We start from the raw sequence: 15975 nt of genomic DNA, 5'->3' as shown, positions 1-15975 counted from the left end.
TAACAGCTAAGGTAAGAGATGTCCCGTGAATGCTCCGTAAAGCTACGTGTGGTGATATCTGTGTTTGCTTCCCCTGTCGCTTTAGCTTAGCGGTGGTGAGGTGAAGTCATGTGACCGTGCTGTAGTTCCATTATAGCCCAACATTAGCCGCCTTTAGCTTAGCGGTGGTGACGTGAAGTCATGTGACCGTGCTGTAGTTCCTTTATAGCCCAACATTAGCCGCCTTTAGCTTAGCGGTGGTGACGTGAAGTCATGTGACCGTGCTGTAGTTCCTTTATAGCCCAACATTAGCCTCCTTTAGCTTAGCGGTGGTGACGTGAAGTCATGTGACCGTGCTGTAGTTCCATTATTGCCCAACATTAGCCACCTTTAGCTTAGCGGTGGTGACGTGAAGTCATGTGACCGTGCTGTAGTTCCATTATAGCCCAACATTAGCCACCTTTAGCTTAGCGGTGGTGACGTGAAGTCATGTGACCGTGCTGTAGGTCCTTTATAGCCCAACATTAGCCTCCTTTAGCTTAGCGGTGGTGACGTGAAGTCATGTGACCGTGCTGTAGGTCCTTTATAGCCCAACATTAGCCTCCTTTAGCTCAGCGGTGGTGACGTGAAGTCATGTGACCGTGCTGTAGTTCCATTATAGCCCAACATTAGCCACCTTTAGCTTAGCGGTGGTGACGTGAAGTCATGTGACCGTGCTGTAGGTCCTTTATAGCCCAACATTAGCCTCCTTTAGCTTAGCGGAGGTGACGTGAAGTCATGTGACCATGCTGTCGTTCCTTTATAGCCCAACATTAGCCTCCTTTAGCTTAGCGGTGGTGACGTGAAGTCATGTGACTATGCTGTAGTTCCTTTATAGCCCAACATTAGCCACCTTTAGCTTAGCGGTGGTGACGTGAAGTCATGTGACCGTGCTGTCGTTCCTTTATAGCCCAACATTAGCCACCTTTAGCTTAGCGGTGGTGACGTGAAGTCATGTGACCGTGCTGTAGTTCCTTTATAGCCCAACATTAGCCTCCTTTAGCTTAGCGGTGGTGACGTGAAGTCATGTGACCGTGCTGTGGTTCCTTTATAGCCCAACATTAGCCTCCTTTAGCTTAGCGGTGGTGACGTGAAGTCATGTGACCATGCTGTAGGTCCTTTATAGCCCAACATTAGCCACCTTTAGCTTAGCGGTGGTGACGTGAAGTCATGTGACCGTGCTGTAGGTCCTTTATAGCCCAACATTAGCCACCTTTAGCTTAGCGGTGGTGACGTGAAGTCATGTGACCGTGCTGTAGTTCCTTTATAGCCCAACATTAGCCTCCTTTAGCTTAGCGGTGGTGACGTGAAGTCATGTGACCGTGCTGTAGTTCCTTTATAGCCCAACATTAGCCTCCTTTAGCTTAGCGGTGGTGACGTGAAGTCATGTGTCCGTGCTGTAGTTCCTTTATAGCCCAACATTAGCCTCCTTTAGCTTAGCGGTGGTGACGTGAAGTCATGTGACCGTGCTGTAGTTCCTTTATAGCCCAACATTAGCCACCTTTAGCTTAGCGGTGGTGACGTGAAGTCATGTGACCGTGCTGTAGTTCCTTTATAGCCCAACATTAGCCTCCTTTAGCTTAGCGGTGGAGACGTGAAGTCATGTGACCGTGCTGTAGTTCCTTTATAGCCCAACATTAGCCTCCTTTAGCTTAGCGGTGGAGACGTGAAGTCATGTGACCATGCTGTCGTTCCTTTATAGCCCAACATTAGCCTCCTTTAGCTTAGCGGTGGTGACGTGAAGTCATGTGACTATGCTGTAGTTCCTTTATAGCCCAACATTAGCCACCTTTAGCTTAGCGGTGGTGACGTGAAGTCATGTGACCATGCTGTCGTTCCTTTATAGCCCAACATTAGCCACCTTTAGCTTAGCGGTGGTGACGTGAAGTCATGTGACCGTGCTGTAGTTCCTTTATAGCCCAACATTAGCCTCCTTTAGCTTAGCGGTGGTGACGTGAAGTCATGTGACCGTGCTGTGGTTCCTTTATAGCCCAACATTAGCCTCCTTTAGCTTAGCGGTGGTGACGTGAAGTCATGTGACCATGCTGTAGGTCCTTTATAGCCCAACATTAGCCACCTTTAGCTTAGCGGTGGTGACGTGAAGTCATGTGACCGTGCTGTAGGTCCTTTATAGCCCAACATTAGCCACCTTTAGCTTAGCGGTGGTGACGTGAAGTCATGTGACCGTGCTGTAGTTCCTTTATAGCCCAACATTAGCCTCCTTTAGCTTAGCGGTGGTGACGTGAAGTCATGTGACCGTGCTGTAGTTCCTTTATAGCCCAACATTAGCCTCCTTTAGCTTAGCGGTGGTGACGTGAAGTCATGTGTCCGTGCTGTAGTTCCTTTATAGCCCAACATTAGCCTCCTTTAGCTTAGCGGTGGTGACGTGAAGTCATGTGACCGTGCTGTAGTTCCTTTATAGCCCAACATTAGCCACCTTTAGCTTAGCGGTGGTGACGTGAAGTCATGTGACCGTGCTGTAGTTCCTTTATAGCCCAACATTAGCCTCCTTTAGCTTAGCGGTGGAGACGTGAAGTCATGTGACCGTGCTGTAGTTCCTTTATAGCCCACTGTTAGCTTCTTACCTCAGAAATGTGTGGTGTTAATATGTGGAGATTATCCTGCTGAACTAAACGTGTAAGAATCATAAACGTTGAGATTATTTTCTGCAATAATCCGAAATCAAATGGAGGAATCCCATTGGACCAGGGAGATGCTGCCTTCAAGGTCGGCCTATATGGAAATAACTATTGTTAAATAAAAGAAAGGAGATTCCAATTATAAACTCCTCTTCTGTTCAGTGAGTGTTAGAGGGAGCAGCTCTGGGCAGAGTTCTGGGAGAGAGAGAGATATGCCGAAACAGCTTTGATGTTTCATTAACGTCTGCGAGGATTCGTCCTTGACCTGTGCTGGAAAATGTCTCCGGCGTATTGAAAGTGACCTGTGATGGAGCGTGCATTTAAACCCCCCCCCCCCCCCCCCGTGTGTCTTTGATCTGCAGCCTGGTGTAGATAATGGAGTGGGGGGGGGGGGGGAGTCCTTAGCAGTAAGAGCTGACTTGATGTATGGCTCGACGCTCGGCTATTATTCTACACCTGCTCCACGAAGCTGCCTGCCATCAATAAGGCTGTGGATTCAAGCCAAGAGGGGGGCTTTGGAACTGAGCTGCATTCAGGTCTTTAAGCGTACAGTCGCTGTGTGCGTCACTCTTTAGTGTCCCCTGGTCTCCAGCTGTGTGCGTCACTCTTTAGTGTCCCCTGGTCTCCAGCTGTGTGCGTCACTCTTTAGTGTCCCCTGGTCTCCAGCTGTGTGCGTCACTCTTTAGTGTCCCCTGGTCTCCCAGTTGTGTGCGTCACTCTTTAGTGTCCCCTGGTCTCCCAGCTGTGTGCGTCACTCTTTAGTGTCCCCTGGTCTCCCAGCTGTGTGCGTCACTCTTTAGTGTCCCCTGGTCTCCCAGCTGTGTGCGTCACTCTTTAGTGTCCCCTGGTCTCCCAGTTGTGTGCGTCACTCTTTAGTGTCCCCTGGTCTCCCAGCTGTGTGCGTCACTCTTTAGTGTCCCCTGGTCTCCCAGCTGTGTGCGTCACTCTTTAGTGTCCCCTGGTCTCCCAGCTGTGTGCGTCACTCTTTAGTGTCCCCTGGTCTCCAAGCTGTGTGCGTCACTCTTAAGTGTCCCCTGGTCTCCCAGCTGTGTGCGTCACTCTGTAGTGTCCCCTGGTCTCCCAGCTGTGTGCGTCACTCTTTAGTGTCCCCTGGTCTCCAAGCTGTGTGCGTCACTCTTAAGTGTCCCCTGGTCGCCCAGCTGTGTGCGTCACTCTTTAGTGTCCCCTGGTCTCCCAGATGTGTGCGTCACTCTTTAGTGTCCCCTGGTCTCCCAGCTGTGTGCGTCACTCTTTAGTGTCCTCTGGTCTCCAGCTGTGTGCGTCACTCTTTAGTGTCCCCTGGTCTCCCAGCTGTGTGCGTCACTCTTTAGTGTCCCCTGGTCTCCCAGCTGTGTGCGTCACTCTTTAGTGTCCCCTGGTCACCCGGCTGTGTGCGTCACTCTTTAGTGTCCCCTGGTCTCCCAGCTGTGTGCGTCACTCTTTAGTGTCCCCTGGTCTCCCAGCTGTGTGCGTCACTCTTTAGTGTCCCCTGGTCCCAACTGTGTGCGTCACTCTTTAGTGTCCCCTGGTCTCCCAGCTGTGTGCGTCACTCTTTAGTGTCCCCTGGTCCCAACTGTGTGCGTCACTCTTTAGTGTCCCCTGGTCTCCCAGCTGTGTGCGTCACTCTTTAGTGTCCCCTGGTCCCAACTGTGTGCGTCACTCTTTAGTGTCCCCTGGTCTCCCAGCTGTGTGCGTCACTCTTTAGTGTCCTCTGGTCTCCAGCTGTGTGCGTCACTCTTTAGTGTCCCCTGGTCTCCCAACTGTGTGCGTCACTCTTTAGTGTCCCCTGGTCTCCCAGCTGTGTGCGTCACTCTTTAGTGTCCCCTGGTCCCAACTGTGTGCGTCACTCTTTAGTGTCCCCTGGTCTCCCAGCTGTGTGCGTCACTCTTTAGTGTCCCCTGGTCTCCCAGCTGTGTGCGTCACTCTTTAGTGTCCCCTGGCCTCCGTTGTGTTTTGAGCTTCTTGCAGCATTTGGTTTCTGCAGCATGTGTTGTCAAGTTGCTGAAGATGTTTCTTCATGTGGAACCTTTGGGTTTTATATCTGCATCCTTTCTGAAGCGAGTTTCTCCTGATGGAAATGTTTCATTCTTCACTCTCACATCTTGTTCTTGCAGCGTTTACCTGACAGGTGGTGAAGGGTTTGATGCTCCACAGGAACTGAGGAACATCCTGGATGGACACCTGGAGGCTGAAGGTGTTCGCCAGGAAAGGCAACGTCTTGGGCTCCTCGAGGAGCTGCCCCCCCCCGACTCCTCTCCGCCGACACCACTCCCTGAAGGGGGAGGGAGGAGAGGAAACAAGGAAGGAGAGGAAGGGGATAAGAGTCAGAGAGGATGTACACACAAATACAATATAAAAGAACAGAATGTAAATGTCTACTCCAACATATTATATATAGGACATGAATTTTTTTTTTTTTAAATTGTGCAAATAAAACAGAATACAATCAATTTGAATTAATTAGTGCAGGTTATGTTGCTAGACTAGTCTACATGTCAGAAAATAAATAAATAATAAGCTCAATGATGCAGAGGATTTAGAAAGTGACCAAGTACATGGTTCTATGTAAATAGAATAAAAGATAAAAGAACAGTTAAATATCGTATAGTGAAATACAATTAAATACTGTTTAACCAGTTATAACTATGAGTTATCTATGGATTTGAGGCTTTGCAGACCATTTACATGCACTAAAACCTATAGAACAAATTGATGCACATCAAAATCCATCTGCCCGCAGCCCGTCATTTTGCGTGAAAAGTTAGCATTGCGCTAGTATTGGCATTTATTTATTGAAAAATGTAGAAAAGATAAGCAAGAACCTACCTACCTACCTACCTACCTACCTACCTACCTACCTACCTACCTACCTACCTACCTACCAATAGCAAGCACCCTACCTACTTACCTACCTACCTACCTACCTACCTACCTACCTACCTACCTACCTACCTACCTACCTACCTACCTACCTACCTACCTACCTACCTACCAATAGCAAGCACCCTACCTACCTACAGCAAGCACCTTCCCTACCTACCTACCTACCAATAGCAAGCACCCTACCTACCTACCTACCTACCTACCTACCTACCTACCTACCTACCTACCTACCTACCTACCTACCTACCTACCTCCCTACCTACCTCCCTACCTCCCTACCTACCTACCTACCTACCTACCTACCTACCTACCTACCTACCTACCTACCTACCTACCTACCTACCTACCTACAGCAAGCACCTTCCCTACCTACCTCCCTACCTACCTACCTACCTACCTACCTACCTACCTACCTACCTACCTACCTACCTACCTACCTACCTACCTACCTACCTACCTACCTACCTACCTACCTCCCTCCCTCCCTACCTACCTACCTACCTACCTACCTACCTACCTACCTACCTACCTACCTACCTACCTACCAATAGCAAGCACCCTACCTACCTACCTACCTACCTGAAAAGATTCAGTCTTGATTAAAAGCCAAAAGTACAAGCCTTTCTATGTTTACACTCAATTGTATTAAATGGAAAACCAATCACCTAGCTTTAAATCTAATTGCACGACTACATTTGGTGGAATGATTAATCTTTTGGATCGCAGCCTTGGTTCTGATGGCATTTTTAAGAGTATCTCAGAATATCGTTCTTGACAAAAGCTGCTCAATTTGGATGCCTCTGCAAAAATGGCATTCTGTTTACTTCCATTTACAATCTGCCTTTGTCTGTTCTCTCCAGTTTTCATCAGTGACGTGTGCAGAGCCACGAGGGGATCACAGTATTCAGAGCCATCTGTCTCCAAACGGAGGCAAAACACACTCAGACGTGAAGTTGGAAAACTACAATCGATGCCCAAAGACATACATGTTCTTCGGCAGCATGCAGAACACTCCAGCGTTTCTACATTATCAACATTTAATGTATCACTAAAAGAACATGTGAATTTATAACGGGGAAAAAAACGCTCCTACCACATTTTCTTGTAGTTGTATTAGCATTTTCCGATACCTCATGTGGCTATAGCTGTTAGCATGTGTGCTACAAGCTGTATATTTTAGATTCCATATAGCCTAGCATGTAGCTAACTATGATTTATGATAGTGCAGCTTATGTAGAAGGTCTTAAAGCTGCATTCTCTCTAATATCCAGCAGGGGGCAACATTTTGTCAGATTATATAGAAGTCTATGAAAAAATGATCCTACTTCTCACTTGATTTATTACCTCGGTAAACATTCTCCTGATGAGTTCATGGTCTTAATCTTTAGTTTCAAGTCTTCTTCAACACAACATGATGATCATTTATTGAATTATGGTCCCATTTTGAGTGAAATAGACGAATGCTAAGTGCTAATGGTAGCGACCTGTCTAACTGCCATTGACATCACTTGTTAGACGCTTTTATCCAAAGCGACTTACATACAGCAATTTGGGGTGAAGTGTTTCAGGGACACAACGACATGCTGACTGCAGCGGGGTTTGAACCTGGGCCCCCCTGATCCGAACACCAATGCACTAGGCCACTGCGCCACACGCCTCCCTATGACATGTCGCTACCACGCTGTTGTCTTTGTATATCTCGCGCAACTTAAACCCAAATGCTGAATTTGGAAGCTGTATTCTACAAACCAATGGATAACATAATGGTGACTATACTTTCATTACTGACATAGAGTCTATGGTTGTTGGGTTTAACATATTCACAGCTACCACGATGCAAGTTTTCTGTCGCCTGTGAATTTATGTTTTTTATGTCAAACATCCAGAAAAGTTCAATAAAAAAATGTGAGGTGTTGGACTTCAGGTAATTGTCAAAACATTTGTTCCCAAGGCTAAAGGCTAAAGGCTAGATGTTTAAGGCTAAAGGCGAAAGGCTAAAGGCTAAATGTTTAAGGCTAAAAGCTAAAGGCTAAATGTTTAAGGCTGAAGGCTAAAGGCTAAATGTTTAAGGCTAAAGCTAAAGGCTAAATGTTTAAGGCTAAAGGCTAAATGTTTAAGGCTAAAGGCTAAATGTTTAAGGCTAAATGTTTAAGGCTAAATGTTTAAGGCTAAAGGCTAAATGTTTAAGGATAAATGTTTAAGGCTAAATGTTTAAGGCTAAATGTTTAAGGCTAAAGGCTAAATGTTTAAGGCTAAATGTTTAAGGCTAAATGTTTAAGGCTAAAGGCTAAAGGTTTAAGGCTAAAGGCTAAAGGCTAAATGTTTAAGGCTAAAGGCTAAAGGTTTAAGGCTAAAGGCTAAAGGCTAAAGGTTGAGGTGAATAGTATTTCTTGTGGCGTTTAGTTGAACGTCTGCCAGCAGAATACTGATCAATCTCCTGCAGGAGTCCATCGGGTCTCCGGCGCTGAACGCTGACCTTGGACATGGACTTGCTGCTGGAGAGAAAATATTTTAACCCATTCCTAAACAACTAGATTGTGTCTGTCTTTGTTGCTACGAGCTAATATCAAAATGAGAAGAAGAAATTATGAGATCAGGAGGAAATAAATATGCAGTAAATGGGAAAAAGTTGTCGAAGAGGTAAACCTTTAAAGGTGGGGTAGGTAAGTTTCAGAAACCGGCTCGAGATACACTTTTTGTTATATTCCATGGAATGCTCTTAACATCCCGACAGCAATGAATATCTGAAGTGCTTTGACAACAAATCCATAAAAAAATGTCATCTGTAGAAGCCGTAATACTGTAAAAAGTACAACGTCCAACCTACCTGCCTGTCAGCCTTCCATCGGGGCACAAACGTATCTCGTGCCCTCATTGGTCATGTGCGCGTTCGTGTGTGTTGGGGGAGGGGCTCTGTGAGGAAGTGGCAGATTTTCTCCGGTTGTGTATTTTCAAATTCTAGCGATCTCGAGCCGGTTTCTCAAACTTACCTTTAATGTCAAAACTGCCATTAAATATTAACATTATTTTCCACTTCACTGACTTAAATATTTTAACCAACATCAGTCCTTTCTACCAATCATTTATTATTTTACACAACTCTTTAAATTCCGGTTTCTATGACATACTGTTGAAATGTATTTAAACCACAACAAGTTCTGTATATTGTTACGATTTGTATTCAGGCCCAAGCACCCAAACATGTGGAGCTATTGAAATCCCAAAATGAATCACCAATACTAATATTGATGGCAAATTGAACTGTGTTTTTGAGTGCCTTAACGTAAACATATTACTTTTACTTATATTGATATTTTAGGGGCTCAGGGCGTTGGTACAGCATCCACTAAAAAGTTGCTCAAATTCAGCCCCTTGTTGGATTCTCTGTCAGGTCTGAACATTAGTAGGCATGCGTAGCTTGGGGAGGAAAAAAAAGCCTCTTGGTGGCATATCGTAAAACCAACAGGAAGTCTGCCATTTTGGATTATTGTGCAATTTCTGGCCACATTTCCTCCGATTGACCTTCTATTTTCTCAGTACAACTTTAAAGCCTTGAAGCTCAAAAGTTATTGAAGGCTTTAGTCGTCATTTGTATTTGTTATGAATGAAAATAGCTGAAATGATTGACAGATTAAACATGTCAAGTCCCAACATATCCCTAGTGATGCACAGGGAGTAAAGAGACGGCCGCCTTTCTGCAGCATCTGAGAAAAGATGACAAGTCTGCCAATCATGACCCTGTTTGTGTTGCTTCTTGTGTATCAGTGTGTGATAAAACACACAGCGAGACACGCTGCAGCCCAGGGGAGAAACCGAAGTCTGGCATCTGCCCGGCAGCCTGGAAATTCATAAAGCAAATCCAGAGTGCATGTCAAAGCCAGCTGCCAGCGATAGAGAACGGTCTCCCGGGGGGCGGACGCTCGATACTCCTGATGTTCACAGATCAGTTCTCAATGCTGGAGGATAATCAAGTCAGACACGACTTAGAAGAGAGAAGGATTGGTTAACATTTATATGGCAGTGTTTTTGACCCCCCAAGAATGAGCCGAGCCTTGAAGCAACGTGATGCCACAAGGCCCAAAAATATCTTTCCCCCACTGACTTACTTTGGAAAAGAGACGAGAGTAAATCAGCGGACACGTTTCGTTTGTCTCCTCCATTTATTTGACTGAGACGGATGTGTTTGGAGGTGGGGTTTAACACCGGGGGCGTGGCTTATTTTATTTATCCTTTATTTATCCAGGAATGTCCCATTGAGATACAAGATCTCTTCTTCCAGGGAGTCCTGACCAACACGGCACACAACAAGTGTGCTAATGCTAATGCTAGGAAAGGCTTAATAATTGGAGGTGGGGTGTAGAATTGAATGCATGCTCTATTGACCCATTGGATGCGGAAAATGGACCAGAAGATCCAGAAAAGATCCACTTCGAATCTAAAGTCACATATACACCTAATAGTCCGCTCTCTGGTGCGCACCAGACGACAGTTTGTTCCAGTGTCTTCAGAAGGCTCGGTTTGCGTTCACACGGGCAAAACTCAAACGGACTATAAACTTTAAACACAAGTCATGTGAACGGAAATGCTGTTCAACCATTGGTCAGACATTAAGGGGGTTAAAAGACGCAAATCTCTACCGGAGCCTACGCCATGGAGCATCGGCAGATTATCCTCATGCTGTTGTTAATCTGGAGAACATATCCATGGACTCTAGCAGACGGCGCATATGATTATATAATCAGACAATGTGCGATAAACACAATCCGCGTTCTTGTGACATGTAAATACTACGCTTCCTATGTTTTGGTGCGGACTGCGTTCACACCAAACCGCTCCAGAGTTCACTAGCAAGCGGTCTGAGACCACTTCTTTAAGGCGGACCAGTGTCCAGTTGTTTAGTTCACTTCAGAGGTCTTAGACTGCGTTCACACCGACCCAAACGAACCGCACTAAGCGGCTAAACGCACCAGGGTTCGATTCAACCGGACTATGCAAGGCTGGTGTGAACGCGACCAAAGGAAGATCCAGGGAACATTCCGGGAAAAAACAGGTAAGATCCAGGGAACATCTGGGGAAGGTTCTGGAACGATTTCAGTCAAATCCAGGGAAATATCCAGAAAAGATCCAGGGAAGATCCAGGAAAGATCCAGGGAAGAACCAGGGAAGAAGATCCAGGAAAGATCCAGGGAAGATCCAGAGAAGAAGATCCAGGAAAGATCCAGGGAAGAACCAGAGAAGAAGATCCAGGGGAAATCCAGGGAGGAACCAGAGAAGAAGATCCAGGAAAGATCCAGGAAAGATCCAGGGAAGAACCAGGGAAGAACCAGAGAAGAAGATCCAGGGGAAATCCAGGGAAGAACCAGAGAAGAAGATCCAGGAAAGATCCAGGGAAGAACCAGAGAAGAAGATCCAGGAAAGATCCAGGGAAGAACCAGAGAAGAAGATCCAGGAAAGATCCAGGGAAGAACCAGAGAAGAAGATCCAGGAAAGATCCAGGGAAGAACCAGAGAAGAAGATCCAGGGAAGAACCAGAGAAGAAGATCCAGGAAAGATCCAGGAAAGATCCAGGGAAGAACCAGAGAAGAAGATCCAGGGAAGATCCAGGGAAGAACCAGAGAAGAAGATCCAGGGAAAATCCAGGAAAAATCCAGGAAAGATCCAAAGAACATCGAGGGAATATCCAGACAAAATCTGGCATGAATCCAGGAAAGATCCAGAAAAATTCAGTATAAATCCAGTAATAATCACAGAAAGGTCCAGAAAGATCCAGAAAGGTCCAGGGATTATCCAGAAAAAATCCAGTATAAATTCCGGAAAGATCCATGTAAGGTTTAGGAAAGATCTTTGCTTCATGCGACGCCCCTCTCGCTGTATTCTCTACTCTTTATACATCCAAGAGTCGACCACACTATCAACTCTACAGAGTGTAATCATTCTGCTTCTATTCTACTGATAGACATTCATCCCAAACACCCACTCAAGCATTATGTGAACATCTGTTGAACATTTGCTTATCTTTACTCTGCAACTTCATGTCATGATTTGCCACAATGCATCGTGGTAATGCATTTATATGGAAGACGGTTAGGGCCAGATGGGAATTCTTCGATCTGACGAAAAATTCTGTTTTTTATATTGAGATTAAACTCAGAAAGTATCTATATTTTCAACAAAAAATGTCTGAGAAAGAAATCTGAATTTCGCCTTTTTGCAGTATAATGAGGAAAAACTAAATTCACCAAAAACGTTCAGAAATCTGTAAAAACAGCAAATAGTCAGAACTCTGAGAACAAGTACACATTCTGAAATGTATCTCAGAATTAAAAAAACATTTTGAGAAAGAGTCAGAAATCTTAAGAATGTCACTTTTCACAAAAAAAAAAATCTGACTTTAATCCCCGAATTTAACAAAAACATCACTTTTGTCAAATCTCCCTTTTTTCACGTGGCTCAATTCCTCTTCCGATCACAGCGAACTGAAGTAGATGCTGGACCTGACATCCAGAATACTGACTCTCAAATCACGTCTCAAAACGTCTCTCTTCACACTGGCATATCCCCCTGATCACATCCTCTACTTTTCTGTTTTGGATTGATTGATTATATTGTCGTGTTTTGTGTTCCTTGTACGGCGACCTTGAGAGCCTTGAAAAGCACCTTTATAAATCTCAAAATTCACGCACACATGTTCTGGTCTCGTCCGGTCTTACACTCTTATTGGACTGACATCTTTAGATCACTGTCAGAAATCACTGGAAAACCGGTCGCTCCTAAAGCCATGACCGCTCTGTTTGGTGTAACCCCACCCACATGGCCACTCTCTTCTCTGGAGACAGCCTTCATAGCCTTTGTTACCTTACTAGCCAGACGCCTGATATTGCTCATGTGGAAGTCTCCAACATCCCCTTCACACACCTCGTGGTTAAAAGAAGTCCTAGATTCAGCCAAACTCGAGAAGCTAAGGTGCAGACTGAGGGGCTCCCTGGGGAACTCCACAAGATGTGGAACCCCATCTACAGGTGTATACGGGAGCTGGACATGCCGGATGTCTCTGTACAACAGGCTGGTGGACCTGCGGTGTTAAACTGATTAGTGGGCGACTGACCAACTAAGTGCTATGTTTTTATTTTATTTGATATATTTGGTCTTTTTGTTCCATTTACACACATTGTTTGATCTCTAAATTGCATTATGGTATTAATAATGGACTTAGACTCAGAGCCTTCAGATTTTGACTTTTTTTGTTTTATTTATTTATTTTTAGTTTTGTCTTTGTTTTTTATCCTGTCGTACTCAAATCACACTGTTGTCATCCTAACTTGTTTGCCAACTGCTATTGCATTGTCTGTCTGGCTGTTTGTTGATAACAAATTAAAAAAATAGATAAATAAATAAATCTCAAAATTCTGACTTTTTCCTCAACATTTGGACTTTTTCTCCTTACTTTTTCTCAAAATTTCCAAAATTCTGACTTTTTCTCAAAAAAATTCACAAAATTCTGACTTTTTCCCAGAATCTCTGACATCCAGAATATATAATATATTGTCGTGTTCTTTGGACTTTTCTTTTGTGTTTTGTGTGCCTTGTACGGCGAGCTTGAGAGCCTTGAAAGGCACCTTTATAAATAAAATGCATTATTATTATTAATTATTATAATAAATGATGTTATTATAATAAATGCTGCTCACCTGAAAGGCGTGTGGCGTGTCGTCCACACAGTAAACCCTCAGGATGTAGCTCATGGCCTCCAGACCCCCGAACACAGCCAGCTTCAGCCTCTTCACGGCGTTCTGAGTCAGCGGCTCACCAACCAGAGCGTACGATCCCGGCTGATCCAGGAGCAGGTGCACACTCCCACAGTCCAGCAGGCAGTAACAGGAAGTGGACTCTTCCTCCACCGACATCACTTCCTGTAAGTGAGAAGAAGAAGAAGTTGTTAGAGAAATCTCCCTGGTCTCCGGCTTGAGCTTCAATCTCAGGATCCATGTATTTATGATCCTCTCATGAATGGAAGTAGTCATCACGTGCAGAATAGCTAATATATCAAAATTTTGACTTTCTCTCAAAATCAAAAAATGCTGACTTTTTCTAAAAATTCTGACTTTTTCTACAAATTCTGACTTGTTCTCAAAAATCTGACTTTATCTCAAAATTCTGACTTTATCTCAAAAATCTGACTTTATCTCAAAATTCTGACTTTTTCTCAAAGTTCTGACTTTTTCTACAAATTCTGACTTTTTCTCAAAATCTACAAAATTCGGACTTTTTTCTCAAAATCAAAGAATTCTGACTTTCTCGCAAAAATTCTGACTTTATCTAAAAAATCTGACTTTTTCTACAAATTCTGACTTTTTCTGAAAAATCTGACTTTATCTCAAAGTTCTGACTTTATCTAAAAAATTCTGACTTTTTCTACAAATTCTGACTTTTTCTCAAAAATCTGACTTTATCTAAAAAATCTGACTTTATCTCAAAAATTCTGACTTTTTCTCAAAAATCTGACTTTATCTAAAAAATCTGACTTTTTCTCAAAATGCTGACTTTTTCTCAAAGTTCTGACTTTTTCTCAAAATGCTGACTTTTTCTACAAATTCTGACTTTTTCTCAAAATTCTGACTTTTTCTCAAAAATCTGACTTTATCTAAAAAATCTGACTTTTTCTCAAAATGCTGACTTTTTCTCAAAGTTCTGACTTTTTCTCAAAATGCTGACTTTTTCTACAAATTCTGACTTTTTCTCAAAGTTCTGACTTTTTCTACAAATTCTGACTTTTTCTCAAAGTTCTGACTTTTTCTACAAATTCTGACTTTTTCTCAAAGTTCTGACTTTTTCTACAAATTCTGACTTTTTCTCAAAGTTCTGACTTTTTCTACAAAATCTGACTTCATCTCAAAATCTCAAAATGTTCTAATGCAGGGTCTAGTGCTGGGATGTAGAGTTACATGCATGCTATATGGACCCAATGGACCAGAAGATCCAGAACATATCCACTAAGATCCAGGGAAGATCCAGGGCGATATGTAATGACCAAAACAGAGTGTAAGACACACAGAAAGTACACACAGAAAGTACACACTGAAAGTACATGCTGAAAGTACACACTGAAAGTAGCACACTGAGTAAATATGCATGCCCAGAGCTGCGTAGAGATGAACTCACAGCGGTGTGTATCGTGTTGCGTTCTGGTGCCGCTGAATAACGGTGTGTGTAACATCAGTCTGGTTTAAATCACGCAGCGGAAACCCACACCGGTTGTAAGCCGTCTCCAGAGATAATGAAAAGCATTTCCTGCACGAGTGATGGCTTCAGGACATCGCAGAACACAAAGCCGTCTTTACCAACAAGACGGAGCGTTTTATTTATGAGGCGACGGCAGCAGACGGGAAGCATTTCATTATCTTCACCGGGAGCAGGAAGGTTTTACGGTATCTCCGATTCTCCTCTCCTTTCCAACTCGTTCCTTTCCTATCCTTTCCTATCCTTTCATTTCATTTCATTTCCTTTCCAACTTGTTCCTTTCAAATCTTTTCCTTTCCTATCCTTTCATCTCCTTTCCTTTCCAACTCGTTCCTTTCAAATCCTTTCCTATCCTTTCATTTCCTTTCCTTTCCAACTCGTTCCTTTCAAATCCTTTCCTATCCTTTCATTTCCTTTCCTTTCCAACTTGTTCCTTTCAAATCCTTTCCTATCCTTTCCTTTCCAGTCGTTTACTTTCCTTTTCTTTCTTTTCCTTTCCAACTTGTTCCTTTCCTTTCCAATCATTTCCTTTCCTTTCCTTCCCTTTCTAACTTGTTCCTTTCCTTTCCAATCACTTATTTTCCTTTCCATTCCTTTTCCTTCCTATCCTTCCTATGTTCACCTTACATCTCCACTACTGTCCTCAACTTCACTTTCCTTTGTTTGGTTTCTTCACTTCCCTTCCTATGGTTTCCTTTCCTTTACGACCCTTCCCAATTTATGGGACTTTTTTTGTTTCATTCCCTTTCCTTTCCTTTCCTTTCCTTTCCTTACCCATCCTTTCCTTAATTTCATTTCCTTTCCAATCACTTCCTTTTCTTTCCATTAATTTCCTTTCAAATCCTTTCTTTGACTTTCCTTGGTTTGGTTTCCTTTCCTTTCCGGATCTTCCCGATTCCTTTCCATTCCAACTTTTTTTATTTCCTCCTCTTTCTTTAGATTGCATGTTCTTTCTTTGCCTTACACTCCCTTTCCTTTCCAACTCTTTCGAATTCCTTTCCTTTCCTTTACAATCCGTTCCTTTCCTTCCATTTTTACCACGAATGAACACGATCACTTGGAAGATAAGTGGAAATAAAAACAAATGTTGCTGTAAATGAAAAGATATGTCCTGGTACTCAGTGCATTGTGTTGTCAGACCATAACTATCAGAACTCAGAAGTTGTGTGTACTTAGTAGCAGGCAGAGGAAGGCACCA

Source organism: Pseudochaenichthys georgianus, unplaced genomic scaffold (assembly GCF_902827115.2).
Source record: "Pseudochaenichthys georgianus unplaced genomic scaffold, fPseGeo1.2 scaffold_758_arrow_ctg1, whole genome shotgun sequence".
In the NCBI taxonomy this organism is placed as follows: Eukaryota; Metazoa; Chordata; class Actinopteri; order Perciformes; family Channichthyidae; genus Pseudochaenichthys; species Pseudochaenichthys georgianus.
Note: the sequence above shows the minus strand (reverse complement) of the source record.